The sequence below is a fragment of the Chionomys nivalis genome, chromosome 1 (genome assembly GCF_950005125.1).
Source record: "Chionomys nivalis chromosome 1, mChiNiv1.1, whole genome shotgun sequence".
In the NCBI taxonomy this organism is placed as follows: Eukaryota; Metazoa; Chordata; class Mammalia; order Rodentia; family Cricetidae; genus Chionomys; species Chionomys nivalis.
The window spans coordinates 131,423,364-131,437,436 of record NC_080086.1 but is presented as its reverse complement, the minus strand read 5'-3'; the positions used below and the strand labels follow the sequence as shown (position 1 = coordinate 131,437,436).

General features: G+C 43.6%; 1 protein-coding gene across 2 annotated transcripts in view; it reads left to right on the top strand.

Moving 5' to 3' along the window:
- Positions 1-14,073, top strand: part of Ttc27 (tetratricopeptide repeat domain 27) — a 132,829-nt gene that overhangs the window by 37,498 nt on the left and 81,258 nt on the right. The gene's annotated exons all lie outside the window — the stretch shown is intronic.

Below are 14,073 nucleotides of genomic sequence, written 5' to 3'. Positions count from 1 at the left end.
TCCTTCCTTCTTTCTTATTTTTGACTCCATGACCTACTGCGCATATAATAGAAAATAACGGTTTGTTGTCTGAATGAGTGAGTGCCCAAGTGTTCACAAGTCTTATGTGTAAGAGTGAGGGCCCATTTCGATGCCTACCTGGCTGTCTTGACAAAGAGTTTTTTTTTGTTTTGTTTTGTTTTTTTGGTTTTTGGTTTTTGGTTTTTTGAGACAGGGTTTCTCTATAGCTTTGGTGCCTGTCCTAGAACTAGCTCCTGTAGACCAGGCTGGCCTCAAACTCACAGGGATCTGCCCTCTGCTGGGATTAAAGGCGTACCCTACCACCACAAGAGTTTTGAGCAGGGCCAGGAGAAGGAGATGGCATTGGGAACATAGGGAGCTGTCAACATTCCATATCATAGGACGGACGAGTGGATGGAGAAGTGGCTGTGGGATTTGACAGGGTGCGTGGCTGACCTGGAGCACTGTTGGAGTGAATTGCGCATTGTCACCTCCTAGCAGCAGACTAAAGAGGAACAGTGATGGACAGATTAGGACCCAGGCTGGAGAAGAACAGAAATGAAAGGGAAAGATGGAAATAGATGTTGGAAGATTTGAGATCAAAGGAAAGAGACGCATGCCATAGAGGACTCACGTGGTTTGGCTTTGTGAGTGGAAAAGGGTTCACGTGTTCTTTCTGTTTTGTAAATGTGGTCTCTTTAGATGGCCCTGTAGACCAGGCTGATCCTCCTGCACTGCATGCTGAGTGCTGTGATCAAAGTGTGCACAACCATGCCCAGCTTGCTACATACTTTCTTAAATGAATCAAATTCCTCATGACTCTTTCAGACGCATCCTTGTCAGAGGATTCGGAACTCCGCTTTCTTTCTTCCTTTCTCATTTTTCAGCCAAGACAAGAGAAAGAACTTTCATCTGGTAGAAAGGAAAGCTGGCTTGTTGGTGCTGTCGTAGGAGCTCTCCTACCCATTCTCGAGCAGGGCAGATGCTGATGCAGGAGCCCTCTGGGGGTCCTTTATCTTCCCACTCTTCCTGCTCCTCAGCGTCTAGGGTATCACTGTACTGTGGAGGGCTTTAGCTGACTGTATGGAAATACCTTATTTACTTATGACATGTACTGTAAAGAATTTGGCAAGCCAAGTGGCACAGTTGTTTTCAGTGCACGTAAAATAACGTGTGTACCTTCTTTCACTCAGCTAGTAACTATGAAATATTTACCGTTTGCAGGTGTTGTGATCCTCACTGGGGATACAATATTGAGCAGTGTCTTTTTTGTTCTAGAGTTTTAATTAATTTACATTCCTGAGAGGGAAATATACAGACAAAGAGAGAAATAGCTATTTAATTGAGTTGCTAAGGAGGGCTATAAAGTAGGGATGGGTGTTGTGTAGCGAGGTGGTCTGGAGTATCTCGGTGAGAAGTGGGACCTGGTGGAGGACATGGAGGATCTGGCCTGGCTGCGAGCTTGAGGGAGCACTGGAAGTAGAGGGCTAAGAGAAGGCAAGTGTCTAGGCAGCAGGTGGCTGGAGGCTTGGTCTCCACTGATGCCCGAGGTTAGCTGTGATGTGGCGGATGACCGAACGTTCTTGCTGGGCTCTGATGGAGGAAGGTCATTGGTTAATTCATAAAGAAACTGCTTGGCCTTATAGGTTAGAACATAGGTGGGTGGAGTAAACAGAACAGAATGCTGGGAGGAAGAGGAAGTGAGCTCAGATGCAGGGCAGCTCCTCTCATAGCCAGACGTGATGCAGCCAGCCGCCAGGTCAGACATGCTGAATCTTTCCCGGTAAGCGCACCTAGTGGTGCTACGCAGATTATTAGAAATGGGCTAAATTAGTACGTGAGAATTAGCCTAGAAGAGGCTAGATATAATGGGCCAGGCAGTGTTTAAAAGAATACAGTTTCTGTGTAATTATTTCGGGGCATAAGCTAGCCAGGCAGCCGGGAGCCGGGGTGGCAGGAACACAGCCCGCAGCTCCTTCAACAGGGCTCCGTGGTGAGGTGATCAGTAGTAACATTGTCGTCATGGGTTGGTCTCATACACATTGTCACATGTATCATTCCCAGTTACTGTGCAAACACTGCATCACAGTTCGTGGGGGTGGGGGTGGGGGATTTTGTTCTAGTCGTTGGATTCTGTCATCTGTTCTCATTCCTCTGTGCCGTGAGTCACTCGTGAGCTAGTTAGCTGGTTCTGATGTGGGTAGCTCCTCCCTCCCAGCCTGCAGTGAAGGTCATAAATTTGAGTTTCATACTGTCCCCACAAGGGCTCTTTGCTGAGGACTTCTGCTGTCCTCTCCTTTGGCTCTCCTCCCAGTCAACAATGGCCTGAGTGCTGATCTCTCTGGAGAGAGCTTTGTGACTGCAGAGACTAACCTTCCCAAGTCTTCCCAAGAAGACTCCTTTGTTAATTCCCAGTAAATGTGTCTTTCCAAGAAGTACTGCAGTGGGTTGGGGCTGTGGCTCAGTGGGTAGAACGCATGCCTAGTTTGCTCAGAACCCTAGGCTCAGCTCCCAGAAGGCCGTGTACGGGTGTAGAGGACTCAGCCAGCCGAGGATTTGAACTGTCATGTGTGCGGTCTTCCTGTCACTGTTCCCCAAGGAACATGGCGCAGCAAGCTGTGTGGCAGCTACTTGGGGTGAGGCTTTACAGTAGCCTAAAGGTACAAGGAAGGACGTGTGTTGTAGACTGGATGCAAATACCAACCCACTTCATGTAAGGGCCTTCTTCAGTATTGTCAGTGACACCTGGACCCAACCCTCGGATTCTGGGGGACAGGTGCAGGCTGTGTAACTCCAGGTGTCTCTGAGACAAGATGAGTGGGCACTTTCAGGCACTGTCCCACTTCTAAACACTTGACCTTGTTTTGGAGTCTCTTTTAGCTTAAGGATAGGTACATTTTTTCCCCTATCTTCCTTCTGTTGAAACCTTGCTTTCAAATACGGAAAGTACATAAAGTGCCCACGGTAAGTAAAAACTGGTGTCCTCAGCATTCAAAGATGAGCTGGCTTGCTAGTCCTTGGTTTGAGGGAGGACATTATAGTCAGAGCTTTGATTTGTCACAGCAGTCGCTCCCAGATAACCACAAGAGACTTGATATTAATTATAAATGCTCAGCCAATAGCTTAGACTTGTTTTTAGCTAGCTCATATAACAAACTCATTTGTTATCTATTCTTTGCCACGTGGCGGCACCTTTCAACGTGGCGTGTTCATCTTTCTTCTCTCTTGTGTGTCTGCTCCTGATTCCCCAGACTTGCTCACACATACTTGGCTTTTTGAGGTAGGATGCAGTTATCTGTCACAAGCTGACCTTACACTCACAATTCTCCTGCCTCAGCCTCCCTACTTCTGGGAGGTTTTTGAGACAGGGTTTCTCTGTGTAGCCCTAGCTGTCCTGGAACAAATGCTGTAGACCAGGCTGGCATCGAGCTCACAGAGATCCTCCTGCCTCTGCCTCCAAAGTGCTGGGATTAAAGGCGTGCACCACCACTGCCCATCTTTTTTTTTTTAAGACAAAGTTTAAAAAATGTCCACCAATATATTTACCGATGATTCTCAACCAAATAGTTGGCTTATTCTGCTTCTATATTTTATTGAGTTTAATAATCTAAACATTATTTTTTTTCCCAGTGATTTTTTTCCAGTGATGTTGTGTTGGTGTAGCATGTTGAAACATATGTGAGGCTATTTTTAAATTAAGCCTACAAACTGACAGCTTTCTTTATGGTGTTTCCATACATACATGGAATACCGTAATTCAGCAATCTAAAGCTTGTCCTGGAAGCCATAGCTCTCCTTGTTTAAGACAGTCATTATGAGGTGCTGTTCTTGAGAAATCATATCTGCATATTTCAGGAACATCGAGTTGTAGTAAAAATAACAGTACTGTTTGAGAGAACCATTTATGTTGTATCAGCTTGATAATTTAAAGTTAGCTGTGATAACTCTTATTTCCACTCAGATGAGCCAAGTTGGTGACACTTGTAATGCTTTTCATTTCCTTTCTTTGTTGAAAATACGAACAATTTAGTTCTTACAGGTGTTTTAGTTTTCATTGGCAGAAGTTTTGTTCAAGTGTGAATTGATGTTGGCAGCTTGCCTTCCGACCAGCGGTTCCAAGGTCTCCATGAAAGAAGGAAAGAGTCCTTTGAAAGTTTCACATTATATTTTATGTATTTTTTTCTTTCTGATATTGATCCCCTTCTCTCTCTCCCTTTCCCTCCCTCCCTTGTCTTCCTCTCAGTTTTCTCTGAGATGGAGACTTTGACTTTTGGAACAAGGGCTGAGGTACTTTACTGATGGCCCTAAACTCACTGTCCTCACAGAGGATAACTTTGAACTTCTAATCTAATGACTTCTTCATCCCAAGTGCTGGGATTCCAGACAGAAGCCACTAGCCCACCTTTGAGATGGAGGAATTTTTTAAATTTTTATTTTTATGTTGATCTAGTTGATCTCAAATCCATATTAAAACTGTCTTTTTACCTCAGCCCTCTGAGTACAAATGTTTATACAAATCGCTGTATCAGATAATAATGGATAAATACTCCAAATAAAATTCAAAGATTGTTCTAGTGGAAAAAAGGCAAAATGTCAAAGATTAAGCTGGTCACGGTGGCATACACCCTTAATCCCAGCAGAATCCGGAGGATCTGCTCGACAGAGTGATTTCCAGGACAGCTGGGGCTACATAGAGACAGAAAAATGACAACGATGTCTTGATGGAAGCAAAGCAGAGCTGCAGCTCTGCTTCTGAGAGAAGCATTGGAGACTGTATGTAGTGCGATAACTCTGTCCAATCAGGTCAGCTCTGCTTCTGAGAGAAGCATTGGAGACTGTATGTAGCGCGATAACTGTCCAATCAGATCAAAGTGCACAGTGAACATGAGTATATTTTAGTGTATCAGATACATTTGCTAAAGAGGAAACTGTGCAGGCGGATCTCTGTGAGTTCGAGGCCAGCCTGGTCTACAAGAGCTAGTTCCAGGACAGGCTCCAAAACCACAGAGAAACCCTGTCTCGAAAAACTAAAAAAAAAAAAAAAAAAAAAAAAAGAGGAAACTGTATTATTTAGATCTATTGTAGCTAAGGTTAATCCACTTATGAAAATAGATCTGCTTGTTAATATAGTATTTTTTGTCACAAGTACAACACAAACTACTCAACCACCATCATGTATGAAGTAAGTGGAGTCAACATTAGTACAAAAACCCTATGTGAAATTGCTCTGCGTTCACATTTATGATATTTATCCCTTTTCTGTGGCAAAAATCAGAATAGTTTCCTTAGGATTTATGAAATGTGTTAGTTGGATATGTTTGCAAATGCCTTTAATCCCAGCACTTGGGAGGTGGAGACAAGTGGATCTCTCTGACTTCAAAGCCAACCTGATCTACAGAGAGTTCCAGGATAGCCAGGGGTACTCAGGGAAACCTTGTCTCAAAGAAAGAAGACAAGAGGAAGCAAGGTGCTGTTTAAAGCTGTAGTTAGGGTGTATGTCAACCTTAGCATTTACACATGTCATTGATGTTGGAAATAGTTTGTCCAATTCCCTTTCCTTTCCTGATGATTGAGAGGCAACAGGAATGGCCAGCAGGAAGCTGGCTAAGATGAGCGGGCTCTGGGGACAGAAGTCTTGAATATTAAATAGTATAGGTTAATTGACATCCACTAAATAAATGGAATATTTTTTTTTTCCTTTCTTTTTTTGGTTTTTCGAGACAGGGTTTCTCTGTGGTTTTGGAGCCTGTCCTGGAACTAGCTCTTGTAGACCAGGCTGGCCTCGAACTCACAAAAGATCCTCGTGCCTCTGCCTCCCAAGTGCTGGGAGTAAAGGCTTGTGCCGCTACCACCTGACTAATAAGTGGAATTTTAATACATTAATAAAGTAATAATTTTCAATCAACTTCTTATGTTAACGGACATAATTATTATGATTTAATTATTTTAAATCTCTAAACACACAAGCACCTAGAAGCTGGAGCTAAGGACAGAAGCCAGCTGGCAGGCACCTGAGCCTAGCAGTAACAGCTGTAAAGGCTGGAGGCACTGGGGGTCGACTGGGATGGGGGTAATCGCACTTCCACTGAGTTAAGACTGTGAAGCAAGTCTGAAGTCACCTGAAATTCATGTGCTGCCCAGCCTATGGCTGCCGCACACGGTCTTCTCCAGGGGAAAGCACTCCTGAGCCCACGGTTAAAGGTGAGCACATGGAAGGCAAGCACCTGTGCTGAGTGTGCAGAAGTGACAGCAGACTACGAAAGCTCTGCCCAGACTGGAGCTCACTGACTGGAGTGTGGGGAGCACCACAGGGTGATTAAGGGAAAAAAGTGCAAGCGATTTCCGTTCCTTGTTGGACTGTCGTGGTTTGGGAAGATTGTACCTTACAGAAGCGATGTGAAGAGTGAACAGCAGGATTGAAGGCCGATTAATCTGTGCTCTGTCACTTCGCTGACCATGTGTGGCATCAGGAAGCTGTGTATCGCAGATTCGCCAGACAGCCTGTTCTTAGGTACCTGAATGAAGCTCTTCCCTCTGCATCCGGGCACACATACAGGAGTGTTTCTTAGTTGCCTGCGTTGTAATGGCAAAAGCTGGAAGCAGACAGTTGTTGGCAGGAGGATGGATACCTGAATTGTGACTTTGTTGTGATTATGAGACACCCTGCAGCAGTAAGGTTACAGATGTGGCAAACTAGAAAGCTAGTCCTACGTGCCTGGGTTTGCACGGTGTACTCCATAACCTAGAGTTGTGATGGAGGAGTTAATTTCATTGGTTAAATAAAGAAACTGCCTTAGCCCTTTAATAGGACAGAAAATTAGGTGGGCGGAGTAGACAGAACAGAATACTGGGAGAAAGAAGCCGAGTCAGGGCAGTCGCCATGATTCTCCCACTCCAGACAGACGCAGGTTAAGATCTTTCCTGGTAAGCCAGCTCGTGGTACTACACAGAATATTAGAAATGGGTTAGATCAATATGTAAGAGCTAGCCAATGAGAGGCTGGAACTAATGGGCCAGGCAGTGATTAAAAGAATACAATTTCCGTGGAATTATTTTGGGTAAAGCCATGCGGGCAGCCGGGTGCCGGGGACACAGCCCCGCCGCTCTTATTACAACAGGGTTGCTTACTTTGAAATTCTGTGTATAGTGTAAAGGAATGAGCCATGGAACTTACCTTTAAGAAAATTTTAATGTAGATCTGGTCAAATAAATTCACAAATTTAATCGCCAGTCAGGCAGTTTGAAGATTATGCAAATTGATGGTCCCAATAAGCAATCACCTGGTTGCTGAGAAAGGAAGGACACGTTTAGCACTGAGCATCAAAAGGGCACTGTTCCTTAGGGCAGACTTTGAGGCTGGCTATGGAAGGCAGACAGAGTTTCCGTGGTCCCATATGTCAGAAGCAGAGTCTGGGCAAGTCCAGTCCAAGTGCAGGGCCACTGGCAGAGTCTGTGAGGGCAGTCAGGGAGCGAAAGGAAAAGCAGGCCCAGGACAGACTTGAAATGTTCTCACAGCAAAGCTAGAGGGTTTGGACTGCTGTCCCATTTTCCTGGGAACAATTTATAGCTTGAACTCGGAATTTAAACTTACCGTCTCTTGGTACTAACTTAAAATAAATCATTTAAAGCAGGGAGCTAGTTCTGCTTTTTATAGCATTTCTTTGTTGTTTGCTCCCTTGGTCAGTCTGACCTGGGTGGGCATCATCCCTTTGACCAAATAATCCTGGACCCAACAAGGAGAACTCAGAGCTGGCTTTGATTTACCTGTGGAAAAGCAGCTGTGTGAAGCGCCTTTATGTCCAAAGGACTGGACCGCCTGTCTGCTGAATGAAGATCCTGGTGACCTTTGGAGGAGTACTCAAAATGCACGCTTGGAAGAGTGAAAAGGACTGTTTTTAATAGGAACATACAGTACTCCAGATCCTCTCTGATAGTGCTAAAAGTCTTGTTGCTCGTCTCAGCCACGAGGGGCATGTTGCAGGTGGTAGGAAATGGTTAGCTGAGTAAAATAACTATAAGGGACGTTCTCTGCGTAGTGTGAGTCCAAGTGGTGTTCACTGTCTTTTTAAACATAATCGTTATTAATGTGTGTGCATGTGTGTCTGTATGTGTGCGTGTGCTTGTGTGTGCACATGTGTGCGTGCATATGCATGCACATGTGCGTTGCATGTGTGCATGTGCATGCATGCTTGCATACTTGGAATAACTTTCAGGAGTTACCTCTCTCCTTCCTCCATGGGTGTTGGGCTGTTAGACTCTCACAGAAGTTACTTTTGTTTGTGCAGCCATCTCTCCTGGTGCAGCCGCCTCTCCTGTCTCTCACTGACATCTCTATTTGAAGCTGTTGGCAGTTTGCTCAGATGGAGTGGAGTTTGCACACGGACTCAGGTGCATGCCTCAAAGGGAGTAGGCACTCTGAGCTGGTTGAAAATCCTCTCTGTCACTTGTAGTGAGTACCTCCCTTCTGGTCTCAGAATATCTTTTTACACTTCTTATCAAAGATTGCTGAAGTGAATTTGTTCTTTCATTATAAACCGTGAATGTAAGTAGATAGGGCTCATTGTTGGAGAACTTGTCTAACTTGTTTGAGACCCAGGATTTGGTCCCTACCATACCCCACAAAAGACAACCAACCAACCAAACAAAAACCCACATTGTAAGCACAAATAAAAAAGATGACTAGCATTTATTTCAGTGTTCACAAAAATAAAAATATTAATAACTTAGAAAAATAATATACATGCTAAAGGCTACTTGTCTAATAAATGTCTTTTTGAATATTTTGGTCAGTGTAAGTTGAGAATGAGAGAGTGGATGTGTGTCTTAAATGGTTTCTGTTCTCTTTTTATAAGCAAAAGTGGTCGAAATCCCAGCTCACATACATATTTGGGGTTTTAAACAGACTGAGATTTGTTTGTATCTGTGCCTTAATTCTAACAGTGAGGCTTGTTGGATACAGAACTTCTTAATTTGTTTCAAACTGCATTGGATTTTTAGTCAATACTAGTAATTTAATGAGATGGTGTGCTATCAAATTGCTAGAGTAAGATTTATTTATTTTTTAAAATAACGTATTTATTTTTAAAAAGAACGTATTTATTTTTATATTGTTTGCGTTGGTATTTTGCCTGTATGCATGTGAGGGTGTCAGATCTTAGAGTTACAGACCGTTGTGAGCTGCCATGTGGGTGTTGTGAATTGAACCCGGGTCTTCTAGAAGAGCAGTCAGGGCTATTAACCGCTGAGCCATCTCTCCAGCTTCTAGTTAGATTTATTTTTACACTCCTGTTTTTTCCCAAGGTATAATTTGCAGTTGTTTGATTCTGCTTGCCTTAGGTACCAAGAGTGGTCAGGTTCCTAGGCACAAGGAGTAGAATGTTGATTTCTCAGCCTTCGAAGAGAGAAGACATGGGGAGCTCTTGTTTAATGATACAGACTAGGGTTGCAGATAAGAAAAGATTCTGGAGACTTGCTGCACAACAAAGTGAAAGTTAAAGTGAGCTGTGTGTTTAAAAGCTCGTTTGGTGATGAATTTTATGTCCTGTGTATTTTTATCAGAATTTAAAAAATGTAAAAGGAGAGAAGAAAAGATGCTATTTGTAGTAGTGTCGAAACCCATCCCATTCCTAGAAATGTACTTACTGTTTGAGACCGGGAGGCTCTCAAGTACTAAAATCTGCAGAACATTACTAAGAAGTTAAATGAAAGGAGGCACACATTTGTTCCTGAATGGCTGAGCCTTTAACATTTCCAGCCTTTCCAGATTAGCCTATGTTAGTCAGTGCAGTCCCTGACGAAGTCCCAGCACTTTGATTTTGCTGATATTTTTGCTGAGGTTTTCTTCTTTCTTTTTTTTCAGATTTATTTGTTTATTATGTATACAACATTCTGCCGCCATGTATGCCCGCACACCAGAGGAGGGCGCCACATCTCAGTACAGATGGTTGTGAGCCACCATGTGGTTGCTGGGAATTGAACTCAGGACCCCTGGAAGAGCTCCCAACCTCTGAGCCATCTCTGCAGCCCCTCTTTTTCTTTTTTTAATGTGTGTGGTAGCACTAAAGGTGACTTTTTCAAAAGCTGATTTTCAATTTATACAGAAAGGCAAAGAGTGAAGATTTTCTTAGGCAGTCAGGAAGAGCTGGCAGACCCACACTGTGTGATGCTGTCCTGACTGAGGCAATGCTTACTTATTAAAATGCGGTGCTTGAGTGGCAGCCGAAGCACCAGCTGTGTCTTCCTGGCTCCACCCCAAACCAGACTGATGGAGAACTCTGGGACTGAGGCCACGGAGTCTGCATGTCAGCATGCCCTCTGGTTTTTATACACTTTAAAGCCTAGGAAACACTTGAGTAAAGACAGAGGCTCTCTGGAGCAGCCAGTGGGGCAGGTGGTCCAGAGGAGAGCCATCCGGATGTTAGAGGGGGCACTGCGGCACAGTTGACTTTACAATCTTATCTGGCCATATGGAACAGGTGTCTAACCTCAGGCCATCCCACATTAAAAAAAAAAAAAAAGTCAATTCAGACAGATCTACTATATAAAAATAGAAGTCCAAGCTATAAAGCCAGAGAGGTAAAATGCAGGAAACCTTAGGAGAGTTGAGCAGGTTTAATAAAGCCCTAAGCATAGAAGTGATAAACTGGACTCTATTACTAACGAGCGTTTGTTTTGTTGGTAGGGATTGAACCCAAGGCTCACTCATCACAAGCCAGTGAGGTCCACGTCCACCCAGTTCAGAATTGTCAGATCCGTATCTTTACCGTTTTGGGCACCTGAACAAGTAGCTTTTTTCAGTTACTTCTGCCACTTCTAATGAACAGTAAAGAGCTCTGTGAGATATTCAGTAAATATGAAATTTAAAATAATTGAATTTAACTTGCTTCAGGATGCAAAAATAAAATTCAACAAAGGAAAACATGTGTTTATCATGTTTTGGGATTTTGGAAGTGGCATAAGCATAAAGTCAGCTAAATTTCATCCATTTTTTTCCTCCTTGTGAACATAACATCTTAGTCTTTGATTCCACTTTTTAATGGATGCATAAGCAATGGCTGGGCAAGTAGAGGGACTTAGGCTAGTTTAGAAAGAATTTATTTTTGAGACAGAGTCTCTTGTAACTAGGACTGGTTTTGAAATCAGTTTACAGCTGGAAATGGCCTTGAGCTGCCGACCCTTCTGCTTCCCGAGTGCTAGAGTTACGGAAGTGTGCAGTCGCTCCTGTTTACGTTGTGTTGGAGCTCAAGAACTCCTGCAACAGGGGTGCTAGGCCAGCATGCTACCAACCGGTCCCTTTGCAGAGCATCCTAAATGATTTGGAACCTTTCTGTGTTGTCATTTGCCACAGGACAGATGGAATTCTATGGAAACAGTTTTCAGAGCTGGAAGCATTCTCAGCTCAGCTCCTATCATCACTGATGAGAAAAATCAGGTCTAAGAGTGGCAGACATCTTTCTCAAGGGAGCTAAAGGCAGAGTTTGGACTGGTACCCAGGTTAGTTTGAGTATGTTTTCCTGTTTTGTGCCAGCTCAGAATAGATTTGTTTTCAAACAGCTTGTAAGGTTTTATGTGGCATTTGGAGCACAACTCTCTTAAAGAAAACCGAGTTTAAATTTCTGGGTTACGCCACAGTGTGTGCTTAAGCTACAAATGATCTGATTTATAGTAATAAACATCTTTCATAGTAGCTACTTGTCATTTATAGTACTGTGTCCTTGCTCGGGAATATTCCTAGTGCTATCTAGGGAATGTTATAAAAATATTTGTGAGTTTTAAGTTTAAATTTAACCCCCCCCCACACACACTTCTGGGGATTGAATTTGGGGCTTTAGGTTTGCTATACAAATGTTCCACCGCTAACACATACCCCCATAATTTGGTGGGGGTTTTTTTGTTTGTTTTTCTCTGTTAGTAACTTTTTCTGAGACTTCCATATTTAAGTACTGTATATCATTTCTTCTCTCTCTCTCCATTCCAGCCCTTCCTCTGTACCCCACTCCCTCTCAAATTCATGACGTCTTTATTAATTATTATTGTTACTTATATGTACATGAACATATACATCATGTACCACCTACTGAGTCTATTTAGTGTTGCTCCTATGTGCATGTATTTAGGGTGACTACTTGCGATTGGATAACCTATCAGGGAGTTCATTCCTGGAGAAACCTGATTTTCTTTCTCAGAGGAGCCAGTTATTGCCTATGACTCTTCATCTAGAGGTGGGGTCTTGGGAAACTTCCCCTGTCTCTGTTGACATGTCAGCTGGTAAAGTCGCCATGCAACCATTTCATTGAGATTTCATGGGTATAGCATCCTGACATATTTAGAAGACACTATTGTTGCAGAATATTTAACTATGCAAAGATGTGTTACATTTGTTTAACTATGAAAAGATGTGTTGCATTTGTTTATGTAAAGATGTGTTGCATTTGTTTAATTGTGTAAAGATGTGTTGCATTTGTTTAACTATGAAAAGATGTGTTGCATTTGTTTAATTGTGTAAAGATGTGTTGCATTTGTTTAATTGTGTAAAGATGTGTTGCTTTTTACCTTCCCTGCCTAAGGCACCTGATTGATCTCAGAAAAAGCTGAACGGCCAATAGCAAGGGCAGAGGTATGGGCAGGACTTGCGGGCAGGGAGAGGGAGTAGGAGGAGGAACTTGCGGGCAGGGAGAGTGAGTAGGAGGAGGAACTTGAGGGCAGGGAGAGTGAGTAGGAGGAGGAACTTGAGGGCAGGGAGAGTGAGTAGGAGAAGGAACTTGCGGGCAGGGAGAGTGAGTAGGAGAAGGAACTTGAGGGCAGGGAGAGTGAGTAGGAGGAGGAACTTGAGGGCAGGGAGAGGGAGTAGGAGGAGGAACTTGAGGGCAGGGAGAGTGAGTAGGAGGAGGAACTTGAGGGCAGGGAGAGTGAGTAGGAGGAGGAACTTGAGGGCAGGGAGAGTGAGTAGGAGGAGGAACTTGAGGGCAGGGAGAGTGAGTAGGAGGAGGAACTTGAGGGCAGGGAGAGGGAGTAGGAGGAGGAACTTGCGGGCAGGGAGAGGGAGTAGGAGGAGGAATTTAGGCTGGGGAAGAAAGAAGAGGAGATGACTGGGAGATGCCACAGGCCAGCGAGCCAGCTACAGAGGAAGCAGCAAACTAGGGCACCCAGAATGGAAGAAAAGTCAAAAGCTCCGAGGCAAAATGCAGATGAATAGAAACAGGTTAAGTTCAGTTAAAAGAGCTGGTGGGACAAACTTAGGCCCATAAGGCCAACCATTAATAATTAATAATATGTCTCTGTGTCTTTATTAGGGAGCTGATTGGTGACCCAAAGAAAATTCCAACTACACACTGTTTCATAGGTAGCTAGTGTCCTGGTTCTCTGGTTGTTCGAATTCTTCCACTCCCTTTTCTACAATAATCCCCGAGCCTTAGGTGTAGGGGTAATGTAGATGTCCCAGTTGGGGTTGGTTTCTGCATGGTCATTTATTATTTGCATTTGACCACTAGTGGATCTCTGTAGTAGCCTCATCTGCTGCAAAAATGAAGCTTTTTTGGTGAAGGTGAGAATTAAATCTGTGGGTAAAAGGATAAGTTTTTAGATTACAGTCAGAATTCTACTGGTTTAGGAAAATGGCAGTAGTGGATTCTCTAGGGTCTGTGACCTCTCTAGGCACATGTAGTTGGCTGGGTTTACAGTATAGACTTGAATTCCTACTTGTTGAGTAGGCTTTAGTTTTTTATAAACGCCACCATTGTTGAATTATACTTGTGTATACCTCTATCTCTGCCAAAGGCAAGCAATATGCCCAATTGGCTCCTTTTCTTCCTTGTGTACCTGCAGTGAGTCAAAGAGTTCTGCTCTGTACCAAACTAAATGCAGTATTGGAGAATCCCCGTGTGAAGATGGAGTCACTTAGATAAGGCAATCCGGAGCAAGGTAGCTGTTAAGCTGAGGCAGAGTCGGCCATGTAGGTAGTGGGGTCATCACTGCAAAGGTTCTAAATGGAGTGGAATTATGAGCCATGGCCTACCTATATGACCTAGTGAAAATAGAATCACTTTTCCCCTATGAATGTGTATATTTGGGCAG